The sequence below is a fragment of the Lissotriton helveticus genome, chromosome 12, assembly GCF_964261635.1.
Source record: "Lissotriton helveticus chromosome 12, aLisHel1.1, whole genome shotgun sequence".
Taxonomy (NCBI): domain Eukaryota; kingdom Metazoa; phylum Chordata; class Amphibia; order Caudata; family Salamandridae; genus Lissotriton; species Lissotriton helveticus.
In genome coordinates, this window is record NC_136073.1 from 765,801,693 (window position 1) to 765,823,835 (window position 22,143).

The window sequence follows — 22,143 nt, forward strand, 5'->3', positions numbered from 1 at the left end:
AAGATTTAAAGAGAGGTGTGGTGGGAGGCAAAATACCAGGCTTATCAGTGAGTAAGGCAATGGCTTTTCCCTCAGAGTTCTGAGATGCATCATAGACAGGGCCAGACTGGGCATAGCCGGCACTAGGATTTTCCCCGGTGGGCCGCCAGTGTGAGGGATGGTTTTTGGCCTGTGGGGTGTTGTTTTTGTTACAGGGCCGTTTTTGCAGCACAGCTATAATATCGGACCCTGTAACAAAATTGTCCGAAACCGGCACTGGCAAACAGCTGGGTCGCACCCCTAACCCCCCAGGCGGTCCGCCGAGCACTTTGCCGGGTCTAGTTTTGGTTCTCAGTCCAGCCCTGATCATAGACAACTCAAGCTTCCATCTCATCTATTTGATGCTACCCAGGACCCCTGTGTGCAACACATGGCAGTTGTGTTAAATGATCGCTAGTCCGAAATGTTTAGTTGATGCATGAGAAATTGCAAGAGATCTAATTCAATAATCAGCTTCAAAATGTATTAGTGGGTTAAGCGGATAATTTCACTATAAATATTATTTCGCTAATAGGAACAAAACAACATGTAAAGGGTGATGGCCCTTTGTGGTTCAACTTAAATTTGAAGAACTGTAAAGTGTCCTTTATGGCTAAATTATTTTGGGGAAAATATACAATTGATGATGGCACTTTGTTGCAATAACTTTTTTTTGCAAGGTGCACGTGAAATTCCTATGGTCTTGTTTAGCCTAAGAGTGTTATGTTAAAATGTCTGATTTAAGCACCATTAGCGACAATCATTTGAAAAGGTCTGGATAGCGATAATTGAAAACCCTGCGTCAATGCCCCCTCTGCCACAAAGGATAGATTCATTCTGAGGTCATCCATGTGGGCTCATTTAAAAGAATTCCTTGCACCTGAGAGACCTTCCAGGCATGTACTGATAACTCTGCTTTGGCTTCATTCATAAACAATTAATTTAAACTGACCAAGCGTTAGAAACTGGGTGAGAGGGGTGGAAGCACCACTCAAGTAATAAACATAATCCTTGTCTGGTTAACCACAAAAGTCACTAAGTAAACCTGTGCTTACCCTCTGGTGCCTTGGCACAAGATCACTTATGCTTAAGATAGGGTTAATGCGCATAGTACTTATGCAGCACGCAAACAAAGTAATAAAGTGATAACACAACGCAAGACAAATACCAAATCTATTGATGTTGCTAGAGCTTCTCTTTGGCAGTCATTGCAGTCTACTGTGCTGGTGCTGGTTATCTTGACTGGGAGTGAATGTTTGATTCATTCAGCTCTCCGTCCATCATTTGTTTGCTGAGCACTTTTGCCGTAAGTGGGATGAGTAAGCTTAGATGTGTGTCCTTTACTGACTGTGCCACTGGATTTAAGCTAGCCTAGCTGATGACGGGTGATGCTCCGAAATTGGTCCTATGATACTTTTTTCTGGTCCAAGGAAGGCCTTGCTTGACAGTAAAGACTGGACCGTTCAAATGAGAAGCAGGATCAACACTGATTTGTATATGGCTGGGTCTAAACTGGCATGGCATGGAGAGCAAAAGAGCAATGGGTTTAACCCACATTTCTTAACTGGGGATGAATGTTTGGTTCATTCAGCATTCCTTCCATCATTTGTTTGCATAGCATTTTTCACCCTAAGTGAGAGGGGTATGCCCAGACATGGGTCCCTTGCTCACTGTCGCACTGGATTGAAGCTACCATGGCTGATGAGGGGTGATACTCCGAAATCGGTCCTAGGATGCTTGTTTCTGGTCCAAGGATGGCCAGGCTTTTCAGTTCGGTCTAGGCTGGTACCATGAGACACAGGTTCAAGACTGTTTTGCATTTGGCTTGGTCTAAACTGGGATGACATAGTGAGCACAATAACGATGGCTATAACCCAGATCACTTGACTGGGGGGTCAACATTTGATTCATTCAGCATTCCGTCCATCATTTGTTTGCTCTGAACTTTTCACGTAAAGTGGGATGAGTAAGCTCAGATGTGTGTTCCTTGCTGACTGTGCCACTGGATTCAAGCTAGCTTGGCTGATGAGGGGTGATGCCCCGAAACCGGTCCTAGGATGCTTGCTTCTGGTCCAGAGAAGGCCTTGCTGGACAGTTCGGGCTGGACTGTTTCCATGAGGAGAAGGACCAAGACTGATTTGTATATGGTTGGGTGTAAGCTGGGGTGGCATGGTGAGCAAAGGAACAATGGATTTAACCCAGATCTCTTGACTGGGGATGAATGTTTGATTAATTCAGCATTCCAGCCATCATTTGTTTGCATAGCACTTTTCACCCTAAGTGGGACGGGTGTGCCCAGACATGGGTCCCTTGCTCACTGTTGCACTGGATTGAAGCTAGCATGGCTGCTGAGGGGTGATACTCCAAAATAAGTCCTAGGATGCTTGTGTCTGGTTCAAAGATGGCCTGGCTTTTCAGTTTGGTCTAGACTGTTACCATGATAAGCAGGGTCAAGACTGTTTTGCATATGGCTGTGTCTAAACTGGGATGGCATTGGGAGCAAAATATCGATACATTTAACCCAGGTCTCTTGAGTGGGTGTCAATGTTTGATTCATTCAGCAGTCCATCCATCATTTATTTGCGTGGTGCTGGATCTAGGAGCGGACATGAAGAGCAGGTCGTCGCAGGAGATTCACGCTGGCAGGCATTTCAGATGGTTGTCGGGTGACGTGAGGAGTCCATTCGCAGTCGCACAGTGGCCAAAAACTTCAGAATCTTCACCTGGGACTCAGGACTTGCGGTTTCAGACAAGAAGGGAACACTCTAATGCTAGCCAAGGGTCCATGACTTGGATGGGCACCTATTGGGGATCAGAGTTCACTCCAGCAGAGGCCGGCAGCAGGGCTCAGGCAGGCCCAGTTGCTGGTCAGCTTTGCAGTTGCAGGGAGGCACCTGGAAGCATGCCTTGTCCCTTTAGCTAAAACAGGAGGTCAGTCAATTGACTCTTGGAGTCACTTCCATGGAGCCTGAGCCCAAGTCAAGCAGGTCCAATTTTCCATCTTCAAATGGCAGGACAGTTCTTCTTCCTAATCTTACACAAGTCAAGGAATGTTCTGATGAGAGGTTTTGAAGGTACCGCTTTTATTTTCAGTGCCAGTCTGCAGGTGAGGGACGTCCCATTTGTCTAAATTTCACTCTTTCCTATATTTGGCTCAAAACTGTCCAGTGTAACAAAGGGGAGACAGTGAATCATGCCTTTAAGATATTCTCATTATCAGGGCATGTAAAACTGAAGTAAACCTTTGCTACTTTTTAAATACACTGCACCCTGCCGTATGAGCTATTAGGGCTTGCCTTAGGGGTGACTTATAAGTATTAAACAAGAATGCTTAGGCCTAGCAAAAGCCATGATGTGCCTGGTTGAAATGGCAGTTTAGTTAAAAACTGTACTACAGATTTAGTGGCAGAAGCAAGATATGTTTTGCAGTGCTACCTTAGTTAGGGAGAGGGGGGCTGTTGGACAGGCCACATGAAGGGCTCGCTCCCTCCCCGCAGGACAGGGCCCGGGCCACCGTCAGCACCATTGCCCGGCCCAGCCGCCATCTTGGACACGGCACCACGCGGCCGCGCGGCCTCAGCCCGACCCCAACCCTGGGCCTGGCCAGGCCCCGACATCCCGGCACCACCCTCCACCCAGGAGGTGAACGGACCACTTGGCAGGTCAATGGGAGTAAGAAGTGTCGATGGCTCTCCCCCGCCAGGTGCCGAGCACCCCCAGCCTCCTCGGGCGCTGGCTCCACCCCCCTGCTGGGTGTCTGGACTCCCTCATCCCAGACCTCCCGACCTCCAAGAGCGAGGGTCCGGACATCAAAGGGCGCCAGACCTATAACTGAGGCCGCCCCAGGACAGGAAGGCAGTTGTATCCTGGAGTCAAGAGACACCGCGACGAACTCATCCTTGACGGACTGCTGGCGCTGCCACAGCCCTGCCTTGTGAACTATTATCCTGCCTGCTGGCGCTGCCGCGGCCCTCTGCAACCTTCATCCTCGTGGGACCTGCTGCCGCGGCCCTCTGCAACCTTCATCCTCGTCGGACCTGCTGGCGCTGCCGCGGCCCTCTGCAACCTTCATCCTCGTGGGACCTGCTGGCGCTGCCGCGGCCCGTTGTAACCTTCATCCTCGTGGGACCTGCTGGCGCTGCCGCGGCCCGTTGCAACCTGCATTCTCGTGGGACCTGCTGGCGCTGCCGCGGCCCGTTGTAACCTTCATCCTCGTTGGGACCTGCTGGCGCTGCCGCGGCCCGTTGCCACCTACGACCTCTTCGGGACCTGCCGGCGCTGCCGCGGTCTGACCCATCCGAACACCGAGCTCGAGGATTGTGAGCTATCACCGTTACACCTCCGTACCCGTGGGTACCAAGACTGTCCCGCTACCCCCTTCCCTTATTAGAGACTAGAATTGAGAGGATCATCGTGTCCTGATCGCCTTGTATCGTACCACTCTACTACCAGAAGTGCCTATAAAAGGTGTTACCCTGATCTTTGTGTGGTGTCCATCTGTGGGGGGGAAGTTACCTGTCTGTGCGATCACTGTGCTCGGCCGACCCTCCAGGTCTCCGTCTAACATTGGTGGCTAGCGGCGCGATCCGAACCAACGCGTACCGTACAGACAGTAACTCACCCTACGACTAAAACCACAATGACGACCAAAGAGAGCGGATCGGCGGAGAAGTTCCAGATGGAAAAGCTGGAAGAATACAACCACCGAGAGCTCAAACAATTTTGCATGGACTTAGGCATTGCTACCACCGGGCTAAGCACAAAAGAAGACTTCAAAAACGCCCTAGAGGCCTGGACAGAGACAAATACCGCAACCCCCCGGGACCCCGCAGCCCCGGAAGTCAACACCACCCGGACGGGGGAACGGAGAACAGGCCCTTCCCGTGAAGAGATCCAAGAGCGGGAAAAAAATAGATTACACGAGTTAGACTTGGCACGACTCAGATTAGACGGAGAATTGAAACTGGCGGAACAAAAAATAAACTTAGAACACTTACGGCTCAGAGAAGAGCGAGAGGAAAAACAGAGACAGAGAGACCTCGAAGAAAAAAGACTGGCATACGAGCACGAGTGCAAAGTAGCGGAGATAGAAATACGCAAACTGAACAAAAACCTAGGGGTGCCCGAGCAACCGCACTCCCCGGGTCCTACCGAGCAGAAGATCCACATCCCCAAGGATGTGGTCCGAGAATATCACCGGAACGACGACATACAGCAGTGGTTCAAGGCCTATGAGATTGCCATGACCGCCCACCGGGTCGCTCGAAGTGACTGGGGAGCCGGTCTATGGGGGAGATTCGTCAACGAGGGTCGTGATGCCCTGCTGCAGCTTCCGGACCATCAAATGACGTCCTATGACCACATGAAGGCCGCCCTCCTCAGTCGATATGGGCTTACACCCGAAATGTACCGCCAGAGGTTCCGCAACTGCACCAGGATCCCAGGTACAACGTGGTTGGAATACGTGAACTATTTCAGCCGAGCCTTCGAGGGGTGGATCAAGGGTAACAACGTAACCACTTACGAACAACTCTTCAATCTCATTGTGTGGGAGCACCTCTCCAACAACTGCTTCGTCGAGCTCAGGCAGCACCTCCTCGACAGTAAATTGACTGAACCCCGGCAGCTCGCCACCGAGGCTGACCGGTGGGAGAGCACCCGAGTGGCCCGGAGTGGGCCGAATGAGCAGAACAGAACCAACCAAGGTCATCATCGTCCCCGAGGAGGAGGAGGAGGCCCGGGCCGGGGCAGAGACGCCGTCCCGGCCGCGCCCACTAACGCCACCCCGGCCCCAGCAGGCCGGGGAAACCCCCCGATGCGCCCGGGGTTCCGAGCTAACGTGACGTGTCATCGATGCCAGCGAGTCGGCCACTATGCCAGTGACCCGACCTGCCCGAAGAACCAGGTCCCCGGGCCCCGCCAGATGGCGGCCGCCGCCCTGGGAGAAGAACAAGTCTCCGAAGACACGGAGACCTATGAGTCGGAGCAGTTCGAGTGGGAACCCGCCGCCATGACCCTGGCATGCCTGGGAGGAAGAGACATGGTCCCGCGGACTCCCCTGCCCGCCAACACTCGGAAGTACAGCCAATGGGTGAGCATCAATGGGCGCAAGGCCGAGGCCCTGCGTGACACCGGGGCCAGTGTGACGGCCGTCCGTTGTCACCTGGTGACCCCAGAACAAATCCTACCAAACGTACTTTGCCCCGTCCGATCGGCAGATAACTCGGAGAGCCTGTGTCGGATGGCCTGCGTCCCCTTCGAATGGGGAGGAGTGTCCGGCATGCTGAAAGTAACTGTCCGCGACGATGCCCCCGTGGACTGCCTCCTGGGGAACGATCTCGAGAGCTCCCCGTGGGCCGCTGTAGAAAGAAGAGAGCATCTGGGGATGTTGGGTCTCCCGGACTGGGCGTGCGTAACCACCCGGTCCATGGCCACCCGCACCATCCCTAGACCAGAAGAACCAGAATGGGCAGCACCTCCGCCCTCGATCACCCCAGAAGAAGACTTCCTCCAGACCGACCACCCGGACCCCACCACAGAGGGGTCCACACAGCCCCCCGAGCTTCCCGACCTGGCTCAGTGGCGTCAAGAAGGGGGGCCCACCCAGGAACAATTCCGGCAGGAGCAAAAGACCTGCCCCTCCCTCGAGGGATTGCGACAGCAAGCGCTCGCCCAGAGCCAAGGAGACACCACCGGGGCCCACTGGGTTTATTGGGACAATGATCTCTTGTACAGCGAGCAGAAAATCGCAGAACTGGGGGCCGGGCGAGTGCTGGTGGTGCCCCTCCACTTCAGAGACTTCCTGTTGAACCTAGCCCATGATGTCCCCCTGGCCGGGCACCTGGGCCAAGACAAGACCTACCACCGCCTGGTGACTCACTTTTTTTGGCCCAAAATGAGAAATGATGTCTCCAACCATTGCCGGTCCTGCCCGACCTGCCAGGCCAGCGGGAAGAGCGGCCGCAAACTCAAGGCACCCCTACAACCATTCCCCATGGTGACCACCCCGTTCGAAAGGGTGGGAATAGACATTGTGGGGCCCCTGGACCCCCGAACAGCACAGGGGCATCGCTTCATCCTGGTCCTGGTGGACCACGCCACCCGCTATCCTGAGGCGGTCCCCCTCCGTACTATAACAGCCCCAGTAGTGGGTCGAGCCTTGATGGGGATCTTCTCTCGAGTGGGCTTCCCCCGGGAAGTCGTCAGCGACAGGGGTACGAACTTTATTTCAAAGTATATGAAATCCCTCTGGCAGCAGTGCGGAGTCACTTACCGCTTCACCACCCCCTATCACCCCCAGGGGAACGGACTGGTCGAGCGGTTCAACCGCACCCTCAAGGGGATGATCATGGGGCTGGAAGAACCCCTACGCCGCCAGTGGGACGTGCTACTACCGTGCCTCCTCTTCGCCTACCGAGAAGTCCCCCAGAAGTCCCTCGGCTTCAGCCCCTTCGAACTCCTGTACGGACACCCCGTTCGCGGGCCTCTCAGCCTAGTGAAGGAGGAATGGGAAATGGCCCCCCTAAAGACCCCTCCGGACGTCTACAAATACCTCCTGACCCTCCGAAATCAGACCCGGAAATTCAGGGAGATCGCTAAAGCCAATCTGGAGGCCAGTCAGGAGGACATGAAGAAGTGGTACGACCAACATGCCTCCTCCATCGAGTTTGAACCGGGTCAGCAGGTATGGGTGATGTCCCCCATCGAACCGTGTGCCTTGCAAGACAAATGGACGGGGCCCTTCAAGGTGATCGAGCGCAGGAGTCCCGTCACCTATCTCATCGACCGGGAGTCCCCCCGGAACCCCCTCCGGGTCCTCCACGCCAACAGGCTCAAACCCCACTTCATGCGCTCAGAGCTCAGCCTGCTGATGGCGACCGACAGTGGCACAGAAGGAGACTCCGAGCCCCTCCCTGACCTACTGAGGACTCGGGAAAGAGATGGCTCGGTGGACGGGGTCCGACTCTCCGAGGCCCTGACCCCAGAGCAGCGTCAAGATTGCCGGGCCCTCCTGCTGCCGTTCGCAAACCTGTTCTCCCTCGCACCCGGAGTCACCTCCTGGTGCCTGCACGACGTGGACACGGGGGACAGTCCTCCTGTCCGACACCGGGCGTACCGAGTACCGGATCGGGTACGTACATGCATCCAAGAAGAAGTCTCCAAGATGCTCGCCCTCGGGGTCATCGAGCCTTCGGACAGTCCCTGGGCCAGCCCGGTCGTCCTGGTCCCCAAGGCCGCGGCACCGGGCACCACGCCGGAGCTCCGATTCTGCATCGACTATCGGGGGCTGAACGCGGTCACCCGAACCGACGCTCACCCTATCCCCCGAGCAGATGAACTAGTCGACCGCATGGGGGCAGCCCGCTACCTAAGCATCTTTGACCTGACAGCGGGCTACTGGCAGATCGGCCTCACCCCCAGGGCCCAAGAACGTTCCGCTTTCTCCACCCCGGACGGGCACTACCATTTCAGAGTGATGCCCTTCGGCATGAAGAACGCTCCAGCCACCTTTCAAAGACTGGTGAACCAGGTATTGGCGGGCCTCGAAGATTTCAGCGCCGCCTACCTGGACGACATCGCGGTATACAGCCGCCACTGGGCCGACCACCTCCACCACCTCAGAGCGGTCCTGCAGGCCCTCCAACAGGCCGACCTCACCATAAAGGCCAGCAAGTGCCAAATCGGCCAGGGGTCCGTGACCTACCTCGGACACCAAGTGGGGAGCGGTCTGGTGGCCCCCCTCCAACTCAAGGTAGCTGCCATCCAGTCCTGGCAACCCCCCGAAACACAAACAGAGGTCCGAGCCTTCCTGGGGCTCACCGGATACTACCGGCGGTTTGTGAGGGACTATGGCAGCATTGTGGGGCCCCTCATGGAACTCACGTCTAAGAACAACCCAAAACGAGTCAACTGGACTCCCGACTGTCACGCGGCCTTCGAGACGCTGAAGGCCGCCATGTGCACCGCTCCGGTGCTCCAGGCCCCCGACTACAGCCGCGAGTTCATTGTGCAGACCGATGCCTCCGACCATGGTATTGGGGCCGTCCTCTCCCAACTGAACCCCGAAGGAGTGGACCAACCCGTGGCCTTCATCAGCAGACGCCTACTGCCCCGAGAACAGCGCTGGAGCACCATTGAGCGAGAGGCCTTCGCAGTGGTATGGGCCCTCAAGAAGCTCCGGCCGTACCTCTTCGGAACCCATTTCCGGGTACAGACAGATCATCGGCCCCTGCAATGGCTCATGCAGATGCGGGGGGAGAACCCCAAACTATTGCGATGGTCCATCTCCCTGCAGGGGATGGACTTCACTGTGGAGCATCGTCCTGGCCAAGACCACGCCAACGCGGATGGCCTGTCCCGCTTTTTCCGCCTCGACGAGGAAAGTCCCCAAGAAGATGGGTGACTCTCCCCGCCTTCAGCTGGGGGGGACGCATGTTGGACAGGCCACATGAAGGGCTCGCTCCCTCCCCGCAGGACAGGGCCCGGGCCACCGTCAGCACCATTGCCCGGCCCAGCCGCCATCTTGGACACGGCACCACGCGGCCGCGCGGCCTCAGCCCGACCCCAACCCTGGGCCTGGCCAGGCCCCGACATCCCGGCACCACCCTCCACCCAGGAGGTGAACGGACCACTTGGCAGGACAATGGGAGTAAGAAGTGTCGATGGCTCTCCCCCGCCAGGTGCCGAGCACCCCCAGCCTCCTCGGGCGCTGGCTCCACCCCCCTGCTGGGTGTCTGGACTCCCTCATCCCAGACCTCCCGACCTCCAAGAGCGAGGGTCCGGACATTAAAGGGCGCCAGACCTATAACTGAGGCCGCCCCAGGACAGGAAGGCAGTTGTATCCTGGAGTCAAGAGACACCGCGACGAACTCATCCTTGACGGACTGCTGGCGCTGCCACAGCCCTGCCTTGTGAACTATTATCCTGCCTGCTGGCGCTGCCGCGGCCCTCTGCAACCTTCATCCTCGTGGGACCTGCTGGCGCTGCCGCGGCCCTCTGCAACCTTCATCCTCGTGGGACCTGCTGGCGCTGCCGCGGCCCTCTGCAACCTTCATCCTCGTGGGACCTGCTGGCGCTGCCGAGGCCCGTTGCAACCTGCATTCTCGTGGGACCTGCTGGCGCTGCCGCGGCCCGTTGTAACCTTCATCCTCGTTGGGACCTGCTGGCGCTGCCGCGGCCCGTTGCCACCTACGACCTCTTCGGGACCTGCCGGCGCTGCCGCGGTCTGACCCATCCGAACACCGAGCTCGAGGATTGTGAGCTATCACCGTTACACCTCCGTACCCGTGGGTACCAAGACTGTCCCGCTACCCCCTTCCCTTACTAGAGACTAGAATTGAGAGGATCATCGTGTCCTGATCGCCTTGTATCGTACCACTCTACTACCAGAAGTGCCTATAAAAGGTGTTACCCTGATCTTTGTGTGGTGTCCATCTGTGGGGGGGAAGTTACCTGTCTGTGCGATCACTGTGCTCGGCCGACCCTCCAGGTCTCCGTCTAACAGGGGCACAATGAGTGCTGCAGCCCACTAGTAGCATTTAATTCGCAGGCAGTGGGTACATTTAGTGCCATGTACTAGGGTTTTACAAGTAAATTAAATGTACCAGTCAGGTGTAGGCCAATTTTACTCTGTTTTAAAGGGAAAGCACAACCAGTTTACCAGTGATTATCAGGAGCAATGTGCACAGAGTCCTAAAAGTCAACATAACTGTGTTCAGCGAAGGAAGGCAAAAATCTGGGGTGACCTGGCTTAGAGGGAAAGTTCGAACACCAACTCATTCTGTTGCTGCTTTTAACAATTAGAACTCATATTACCAGCCCACTAAATAGTAATATTTCTGCAGGTTGTAAGGCTGACCAAGAGATATTGAAACCAACACCACTGACATTGATTAGATGCAACTATACCTCATAGGTATCTAACCTTTTCCTATTTGATAGGTCGACAAGCCCAACCCTAACGTCAACATATATTAGATATCTCTAGATGGTAAATAATGTTTGAACAGAACACAAGTAATCTTTCTTCTTTTCCCCACAGCCTATACGTTTTTCTCCTATACCTTACCAATGCACAGGTTCATAACACGGGTGTACAGCCTGACAGCCCTCAAACACAAGTCTCACATGAACAGACAGAAGGAAGAGCAGAGTTTAATAACAACAATACCAGCCCAACAGTGCAGCAACAAACACAACTTACCAGAAAACTAAATAGCTAAGCAAAAACTAGAGATGCCTGTAAAATTTTGAGGACAATAAATCAACAAAAGTATTTTTCACTTCAGAACATCAACTCCGAACCACTAAGGGAATGTTTGACAATGAAAGAAATTTTTAAATCAGGTATGTCGTAATATGTACAGACTTCAGCCCCTATCAATTAAAACACTTCACGCTTCATTACCACATTTATAGATGTTTTGAAAATATACAAGAAAACACAACCGATCATAAACAATTTAAACATGTAAACATAAATAATAATCTTTTTTTGAAATGAGAAATCATCTAAACTGGTGCTTAGTGAACAAAATCCTATGGGTACTTAGTTTAAAGCTAAGAAAGAAGAGGATCAGAGAGACATCTATGATTGTCGTAGGAACTATTATAGATAACAATAAAACTACATACTCAAGAGGTATGTGTTTGAGTGTATGTGTTTGTGTACCTAGATAATTCATGTTGTTTACTGAGAAATAGATGGCTGGAAAGTCATGTGTGTTCCATTGAAATAAATTGAGTGCAATGTTAGTATGAAAAGTAAACCTGCATATTTTTCATACAGATTAATAACATTTTAAAAAATACTCATTAGCATAACTCATATGTAAAACATGTTCCTCTATATTATTAAAGAGATGTAATATCAGGGTTTCTTTAATCCTAAACCTACACTTTTAACCCTCTTCACCATAACCTTAAGAAGATTCCTGAAATACTTAAGCCATACCCTTAGGCCCTATACCTTATACTCAATGTGTTAATCTCTGTTCCCTTAATCCATTAACCCTATACCCAAAAGTGCTAATCCTAATACCGTATATCCCACAATATTAAACCCTAGCACCTATAACTGTCATAACCCTCACTCCTAACCTTTTCACTCCTTAACATTATACCCAAAACCCTTAACACTTAAACCTGTAACTCAAAATCTTAACTATTATACCCTAAACCTCTAACCTAAAACCACATTACCTCACATCTATTCCCCTAATGCATAAACACTAGTCCCTGAACTTTAACATAAAGTTTCATCATTTGTCCCCAGTATGTGTGTGTGTTTATGTAAGTGCACATGGATTCTTTAAATACACAGGCCTTTGGAGGTAGAACAATGTCTATATTCTATTTAAGTTTAATATTAACATAATGTTTTAGATTCAAAACATCACAGATATCCCATCAATCAAATTCCAAGTGTATTATAACCTAAAGCCTAAAGCACTTGTAACATAAGGGAAGAAGTATCTGTCACATTTTGACTGAGTATCCCATCCACAAACCTCTAAATAAGACCCTCAGTCAAGCACTCTAACACATAAATGACCTTACCAGTTGTAGTAGTATTCAAGCTCACAAATAAATGTCAGTGTTTAAAGAAATTGCAGCTCTCACAAGCTAACACAGCTCCAACTGCCTCCTTCCAAGTCTCCAAGGAAAGTGACCACTGCGCCAGAGATCTAGAACTCTCAGCCTCAGTTTCCTAGGCAGCACTAATGGAGCACTTATGACACTATCAGCAACCATCTGCTTGTTATGTTTCTATTTGTGCTCCTTGGCAATGTCTGATGATGTCACACACATAGAATCTGGAGAGGTTGGAAGATGAATTGAGAATCCTGGTGTGTGGGAAATTCCAACAAACAAAAGAAGCAGGATTATCCTTATTTAAAATGCAGAAAGGTCATCATTCCTCAATATGGGAAAGCCCACAAGATTTCGAATTCAGGTAAGCTTTGTTCCAGTGGCACAGTGTCACTGAAACCACGTCTGGACATACCCTGTGTCACAGGAACAAAGCTATACTTTTTGAGGAGCCCTAACCAGGGTAAAACCACTCCTGGGTTGCTTGGTTCCGGTTCAGGGAGAACTTAGCTTGTTCTCATTGGAGCAGAGTCAAGAGTGATTTGCATATGGTTGGATCCAAACTGAAGTGGCATGGTATGAAAAATAATGATGGATTGGGATGCGGCCCAAGTAATTACCAATGAATGAGATTAATTCAAACAATCCATGCATCACTTTTCTGTACACTTTAATGAAAAAGCATACAATGTTTATTAAGCATGTACATCATGGGAAGGGTTTCCTAATTTACAGTTATATTTGTTATCAATTCTTGTGGAGTATTGCTATTTTTTTCAATGTTTTAAACCATTTGAAAATGGTTGTAATAACCAAGCGTGCAGTGTGCAATTTGCACACTTTTTGCATGGTGTAATAATTTTTGGCCACTATTTTCTGTTGCTTTTATTATGAAGTATTATGATAGCAACATTGTTTGATATATCTTTGCTTTATTTCCTGCCTAATGCCTCTGCACTAAACCTGGACGGAGTTTGTGGAGTTGCACTATGCAGCACTATGCGAACTGCAAACAAATCTCCGCCGCACTATGCAGAGCTATGCGAGTGGCGGAGTATAATAGGAAAATGCTGTTTGCAGTGATTGGACAGTGCGGGATGCTCGTCCGCACTGTGCAATCATTGCGAACGGCACCATGCACAGTGAAAGTGGACCCTGCTTTCCTTTTGTGCCGCTCAAGTAGATTTTTACTCGAGCGCCAGCTTTCTTAACGGGAACGGGCAGTTTCTCAACGCGTGCTGTCACAAGCATTCGTGACCACTTGCAAGAGAAACCTGTTGCCCCCTGCATTGAGAAATCTTGCCGGGATGTTGATTTTCCAAGCTCGCGCTCGCCAACTTGATGTTGACGATCGCTAACGAGGTAAAAAACTGCTACACAACGCGAAGTGGAGTTTTTTGGAACTCAGTGATCTCCGCTTAAGGCGGAGTGCAGGAAAAGTGAGGTTCAAGAAACGTATAGGAAGAGGCGTTTCAGCCTTCACATGGCTTCATCAGTGCTGGTTTCAATGGCTCCTTCTTCCAGGGGGGCCAAACGCACAGATTTAAATATCGTAGCCACTCCCCACCAGATGGTCTCTCGCCCCCCTCAGCCCAACGATGTTCAGGTATCCTGCGCTCAAACCAACCAGGCAGATGCATGCTGGGGCTGGGAGTACTCAGAGGAAGCCCTTTCAGTGACGGGGCATCTCCTAACAACATGTGAAGTCCCAACTGGTTGGCTAGGGATCCTAAAGCCGCCAGAGGTACCTGGAATGATTATGCCTTCCTATGCCCCCTTCTCAGGCAATGGGGGGCCACGCGTTGCAGTTTCATGCAGCTACCAGCGTTCACAGGCTCTCAGCATTGCTCCAGACTGAGAGGGAGGTCGTCAGCCATCGCCTGCTTGCTGGCGAAACATAGACACCAAAACTTTCTCCCAGGTAGGGAAAAAGGGACGACACAGCTCAGGGAATTAAAAAGGCTTTAATAGCTCTTGTTTGGCGCAAGTAAGTGAGGTCCATGAAACGCTTAGGCAAACACGTTTCAGGCTTCAAATGGCTTCATCAGTGCCGGTTTCAATGCCTCCTTCTTCCAGGGGGGCCAAATTCACAGATTTAAATATTGTGGCCACTCCCAATCAGGTGGTCCCTCGCCCCTCCTCAGCCCAATGATGTTCAGGTGTCCTGTGCTCAAACCAACCAGGCAGATGTATGCTGGGGCTGGGAGTACTCAGAGAAAACCCATTCAGTGATGGGGCATCTCCTAACAACATGTGAAGTCCCAACTGGTTGGCTAAGGATCCCAACGCCGCCACAGGTACCTGGAATGGTTTTGCCTTCCTATGTCCCCTTCTCAGACAAACAGTGTTGCCTCCTCGCTCCCAAAGTATGGAGGGCAACGTGTTGCAGTTTCATGCAGCTACAAGAGTTCACAGGCTCTCACCGTTGGTCCAGACCGAGAGGGCGGTGGTCAGCCAGTGCCTGCTTGCTGCAGAAACATAGACACCAAAACTTTCTCCCAGGTAGGGAAAAATGGACGACACCGCTCCGGGGATTAAAAAGGCTTTAATCTCTCTTGGTTTGCGCAAGTAAGTGAGGTCCATGAAACACTTACGCAGACGTGTTTAAGCCTTCAAATGGCTTCATTAGTGCTGGTTTCAATTGCTCCTTCTTCCAGGGGGGCCAAATTCACATATTTAAATACCGTGGCCACTCCCCATCAGGTGGTCCCTCACCCCAATGATGTCCATGAGTCCTGTTCTCAAACCAACCAGGCAGATGCATGCTGGGGCTGAGAGTCCTCAGAGGAAGCCCATTCAGTGACGGGGCATCTCCTAACAACATGTAAGGTCCCAACTGGTTGGCTAGGGATCCTAACGACGCCACAGGTACCTGGAATGATTTTGCCTTCCTATGTCCCCTTCTCAGGCAAACAGTGTTGCCTCCTCTCTCCCAAAATATGTTGTGCGATGAGTTGTAGTTTCACTCAGCTACCAGAGTTCACAGGCTCTCAGCGTTGCTCCAGACCGAGAGAGTGGTTGTCAGCCAGCGCCTGATTGCTGGCGAAACATAGACACCAAAACTTTCTCCCAGGGAGGGAAGAAGGGACGACACAGCTCTGGGGATTATAAAGGCTTTTAGAGCATTTGTTTTGCGCGAGCAAGTGAGGTGCATGAAACGCCTAGGCAGACACGTTTCAGCCTTTAAATGGCTTCATCGGTGCCGGTTTCAATTGCTCCTTCTTCTAGGGGGACCAAACGCATGGATTTAAATATCGTAAACCACTCCCCATCACATGGTCTCATGCCCCTGACCAGCCCATCGATGTTCAGATGTCCTGCTCTCAAACCAACCAGGCGGATGCATGCTGGGGCTGGGAGTCCTCAGAGGACGCCCATTCAGTGACGGGGGCATCTCCTAACATGTGAAGTCCCAACTAGTTGGCTAAGGATCTCAACGCCGTCAGATGTACTTGGAATGATTTTGCCTTCCTATGTCCCCTTCTCAGGCAAACAATGTTGCCTCCTCTCTCCCAAAGTATGGGGGCGACACGATGCAGCTTCATGCAGCTACCAGAGTTCACAGGCTCTCAGCGTTGCTCCAGACCGAGGGCGGTTGTCAGCCAGCGCCTGCTTGCTGGCGAAACATTGACACCAAAACTTTCTCTCAGGTAGGGAAAAAGGGAAGACACAGCTCCGGGATTAAAAAGGCTTTAATAGCTCTTGTTTTGCGCAAGCGAGGTCCATGAAACGCTTAGGGAGACGTGTTTCAGTCCTTCAAATGGCTTCATCAGTGCCGGTTTCAATGGCTCCTTCTTCCAGGGGGGGCTAAACACACTGATTTAAATATCATGGCCACTCCCCATCAGTTGGTCTCTCCCACATCCTCAGCCCAACGATGTTCAGGTGTCCTGCACTCAAACCAACCAGGCAAATGCATGCTGGGGCTGGGAGTCCTCAGAGGAAGCCCATTGAGTGACTGAGCATCTCCTAACAACATGTGAAGTCCCAACTGGTTGGCTAAGGATCTCAACGCCGCCAGATGTACTTGGAATGATTTTGCCTTCCTATGTATCCTTCTCAGGCAAACAGTGTTGCCTCCTCTCCCCCAAAGTATGGGGGGCGACGCGTTGCAGTTTCATGCAGCTACCAGAAATCACAGGCTCTCAGCGTTGCTCCAGACCGAGAGGGCGGTCGTCAACCAGCGCCTGCTTCTTGGCGAAACATAGACACCAAAACTTTCTCCCAGGTAGGGAAAAAGGGACGACTCAGCTCCGGGGATTAAAAAGGCTTTAATAGCTCTTGTTTTGCACAAGTATCTGAGGTCCATGAAACGCTTAGGCAGATGCGTTTCAGCCTTCAAATGGCTTAATCAGTGCAGGTTTTAAGGGCTCCTTCTTCCAGGGGGGCCAAACGCACAGATTTAAATATCGTGGCCACTCCCCATCAGGTGGTCTCTCGCCCCTCCTCAGCCTAACGATGTTCATTGTGTCCTGCCCTCAAACCAACCAGGCAGACGCATGCTGGGGCTAAAAAAATAGTTTTTTTTTACAATATCTTTGGGGCCCTTTGATTAATCTTCGCAAATTTTTCATAACTAATGAGGTGCTCCGCTCAGCTACTGTCTTGAAAGGTTTGGGGTGAATCGTCAAGTGGGGGCCGAGAAAAAAGGAGGGTCCCAAAATCCATTTTCTCCATGTTCATTTCCATCGGAAACTTTAGACAAGGCTACAGCCTGAACTCCTGAACGGAATTGCACTAAATTTCGGAAGTTCAGGCTGGAATGTTTCCATGAGGAGCAGGATCAAGACTGATTTGTATATGGCTGGGTCTAAGCTGAGGTGGCGTGGTGAGCAAAGGAGCAATGGATTTAGATTAATTCAGCCTTCCAGCCATCATTTGTTTGCATAGCACTTTTCTCCATAAGTAGGATGGGTATGCCCAGGCATGGGTCCCTTGCACACTGTGCCATTGGATTGAAGCTAGCCTGGCTGACGAGGGGTGATATCTCCCTAAGCAGATACTAGGATGCTTGTTTCTGCTACAAGGATGGCCTGGCTTGGCCATTCGACAGGACTGTTCCCATGAAAAGCAGGGTCAAGACTGTTTGGCATATCGCTGTGTCTAAACTGGGATGGCATGGGGAGCAAAATAACGATGAATTTAACCCAGATCTCTTGAGTGGGGGGTCAATGTTTGATTCATTCAGCATTCCATCCATCGTTTCTTTGCGTGGTGCTGGATCTAGGAGCGGACATGAAGAGAAAGTCGTCGTAGGAGATTCAAGTTGGCAGGCATTGCAGATGGTTGTCGTGTGACATGAGGAGTCCATTCAAAGTCGCAGAGTGGGCAAAAACTTCAGAATCTTTACCTGGGACTTAGGACTTGTGGTTTCAGATAAGGAGGGAACACTCTGATGCTAGCCAAGGGTCCATGACTTGGATGGGAACCTATTAGGGATCGGAGTTCACTCCAGCAGAGGCCGGCAGTAGGGCTCAGGCAGGCCCAATTGGTGCTGATCAGCTTTGCAGTTGCAGGGAGGCCCCTGGAAGGTTGCCTTGTCCCTATAGCTCAAACAGGAGGTCAGTCAACTAACTCTTGGAGTCATTTCCATGGAGCCTGAGCTCAAGTCAAGCAGGTCCAATCTTCCATCTTCAAATAGCAGGGCAGTTCTTCTTCTTAATCTTCCACAGGTCAAGGAGGGTTCTGATGAGAGGTTTTGAAGGTACCACTTACATTTTCAGTGCCAGTCTGCAGGTGAGGGATGTCCCCTTTGTCTAAACTTCACTCTTTCCTATATTTGGCTCAAAACTGTTTAGGGTAACAAAGGGGAGGCAGTGAGTCATGCATTTAAGATATTCACATTGTCAGGGCATGTAAAACTGAAGTAAACCATTGCTACTTTTTAAATAAATTGCACTCTGCCCTATGTGCCATTAGGGCTTGCCTTAGTGGTGACTTATAAGTATTAAACAGGAATGGTTAGGCCTAGCAAAAGGCTTATTGTGCCTGGTTGGAATGGCAGTTTAGTTAAAAATTATACTACAGATTTAGTGGCAGACGTAAGATATGTTTTGCAGTGCTACCTTAGTGGGGGAGAGGGGGGCACAATGAGTGCTACAGCCCACTAGTAGCATTTAATTTACAGGCAGTGGGTACATTTAGTACCATGTACTAGGGTTTTACAAGTAAATTAAATGTACCAGTCAGGTGTAGGCCAATTTTACCCTGTTTTAAAGAAAAAGCACACTCAGTTTACCAGTGATTAGCAGAAGGAATGTGCACAGAGTCCTAAAAGCCAACATAGCTGTGTACAGCGAAGGAAGGCAAACATCTGGGGTGACCTGGCTTAGAGGGCCAGGTCGAACACCAACTCATTCTGTTGCTGCTTTTAACATTTAGAACTCATATTGCCAGCCAACTAAATAGTAATATTTCTGCAGGTTGTAAGGCAGACCAAGATATATTGAAACCATCACCACTGACATTGATCATATGCAAATATACCTCATGGGTATCTCACCTTTTTAGGTTGAGCCTCAGGCATTGATTTAGCAATGCTTGTTGGCAAGATATTTAGTAAGGGGCACCAGAAAATGCTCCCAAAGACCTTTGGAATGTGGTTTATGGCCAGGGCATGTGTGGCATTCAAGCGCAAAGCTGGCATCTGGCATCGGACTTGAAAGCAGCAGACTACTTTCGCCAGTGCGCGCTCTGCTTCACTTCCTGCTTCCCCTCTCACAACAATTAACTTTGGTTATCGCTCACACCCCATATGCTCGTTCCTTCCGACCCTTCCTTTGATGTCCGCTTTTCTTGTTTTGTCTTTGCATCCATTTCGCGGGGAAGCAGTGTTTTGTTTGGCGTTCTCTGCACCTTTCTCGGTTTTTTACCTGGACGAAAGTGAAAGCCTACCATGCTTGTTTACAGTAGCCTTGCTCTTCAAATGCTGTTGCTGTATTGCCATCTCTCTAGGGACACTCAGCTTGAAAACACTCGACTTGCTAGCTTCAATGCTACATCCACTATGCTTTGCTTCTAGACACGTTGATCCCTCGCAGACTGTGCTGACTCTGCCCCTCCTGATTCTGAAACTGACCAACACACCACGCAGTCTCTTCTCTCTGTCTTATGAATCCTGCCCTGCCACCATTTACTACGGACCCTCACCCTCACACCTCCTCACCCTCACACACACTCACACCCTCTCACACACACTCACACACCGTCACTCACCCTCACCCACCCTCACACACCCTCACTCACCCTTACACCCTCACCCCCTCACCCTCACAACCCTCTCACCCTCACTCACCCTCACCCCTCACACCCCCACACTCCCTCACCCTCACACCCGCTCATGCTCACCCCCTCACCCTCATACACCTCCTCACCCTCACCCCCTCACACCCCCACACCTTCACACACCCTCACACCCTCTCACCCTCAAACACCCTCACACACAATCACCCTCACCCACCCTCACTGACCCTCACTTACCCTCACACCCTCACCCTCATAACCCTCTCACCCTCACCCCCTCACACCTCAACACACCCTCACCCTCACACCCCCTCACCCTCACCCTCACCCTCTCCCTCACACCCCCTCACCCTCACACCCTCACACACCACCTCAGCCTCACACCCCCTCACTCTCACCCCCCTCATCCTCACACCCCCTCATCCTCACCCTCACACACCCTCACCCTCACACACCCTCTCACGCCCACATACCCTCTCACCCTCAAACACCCTCTCACCCTCACACACCCTCTTACCCCCTCATCCGCACCCCCTCACATCCTCTAACATCTCCTCACCTTCCCTCACCCTCACACTCCCTCACCCTCACACCCCTTCACACACCCTCACACCCCCACGACCTCACACACCCTCACCTTCACTCACCCTCTCACCCTCATGCACCCTCTCACCCTCACACACCCTCTCACCCTCACACCCCCTCACCCTCACACCCCTCACCCTCACCCTCACACCCCACAGCCTCACTCACCCTCACACACCCTCTCACCCTCACACCCCCTCTCACCCTCACACCCCTCACCCTCACACCCCCACACCCTCACACACCCTCACACCCTCTCACCCTCACAAACACTCACACACTGTCACACCCTCACCCATCCTCGCACACCCTCACTCACCCTCACTCACCCTCACTCACCCTCACCTCCCTCACCCTCACAACCCTCTCACCCTCACTCACTCTCACCCGCTCACACCCCCAACACACCCTCACCCTCACACCCCCTCACCCTCACACCCGCTCACCCTCACCCCCTCACATACTTCCTCACCATCACACCCCCTCACTCTCACACCCCCTCACCCCCACACCCCCTCATCCTCACCATCACACGCCCTCACCCTCACATACCCTCACACACGCTCACCCTCACACACCCACACCCTCACTCACCCTCTGACCCTCACATGCCCCTCACCCTCACACACCATCTCACCATCACACACCCTCTCACCCTCACACACCCTCACCCTCACATCCCCTCACCCTCACATCCCCTCACCCTCCCTTACACCCTCACCCTCAAACACCCTCACACACCCTCACCCTCACACACCCTCACACCCTCACCCTTACTCACCCTTTCACCCTCACATACCTTCTCACCCTCACACACCCTCTCACCCTCACACACCCTCTCCCCCTCCCCCTCACACCCCCTCACCATCATACCCCCACACCCTCACCCTCACACACCCTCACTCCCCCTCTCACCCTCACTCCCCCTCTCACCCTCACACACCCTCTAGCCCTCACACACCCTCTCACCCTCACACCCCCTCACCCTCACACCCCCTCACCCTCACACCCTCACACACCCTCACACACCCTCACACCCTCACCCTCACACACCCTGTCACAAACCTGCACCCCTCACACCCCCTCACCCTCACACTGATTCACCCTCAAACACCCTCACCCTGTCACCCTCTCCCTCCCTCACCTTCATACACCCTCACACCCCCTCACCCCCTCACCCTCACAGCCACTCACCCTCACACCCTCCCCCTCACAACCCACACCCTCCACCTCACACCCCCTCACCCTCACTCCCCCTCACACCCCCACACTCCCACACCCTCACACCCCTCACACACACCCTCACTTTCACACACCCTCACCCTCACTCTCACACACCCTCACCCTCATACCCCCACACCCCCTCACCTACACACCCTCACACCCCCTCCCCCTCACACTGTCACACCGCCTTACACCCCCTCACCCTCGAACCCCCTCACCCTCACACCCCCTCAAACTCCCTCACCCTCACACACCCTCACTCTCACAGACCCTCACCCTTACACACTCTCTCACCCCCACTCACCCTCTCACCCTCACACACCCTCTCACCCTCACACACCCTTTCACCCTTATACCCCCTCACCCTCACATCCCCTCACCCTCACATCCCTTCACCCTCACATCCCCTCACCGTCCCTCACACCCTCACCCTCAAACCCCTTCAACTTCAACCTCACACTCCCTCACCCTCACTCACTCTCT

At 52.2% G+C, this 22,143-nt stretch overlaps 1 protein-coding gene across 1 annotated transcript in view; it reads right to left on the bottom strand.

Moving 5' to 3' along the window:
* Positions 1-12,672, bottom strand: part of LOC144798585 (uncharacterized) — a 126,299-nt gene extending 113,627 nt beyond the window's left edge. Inside the window, exon 1 of the mRNA XM_078669539.1 lies at positions 12,577-12,672. The gene's annotated coding sequence lies outside the window, so the exon portion shown is untranslated. The remainder of the gene's footprint in view (positions 1-12,576) is intronic.
* Positions 12,673-22,143: the final 9,471 nt, after the last annotated feature.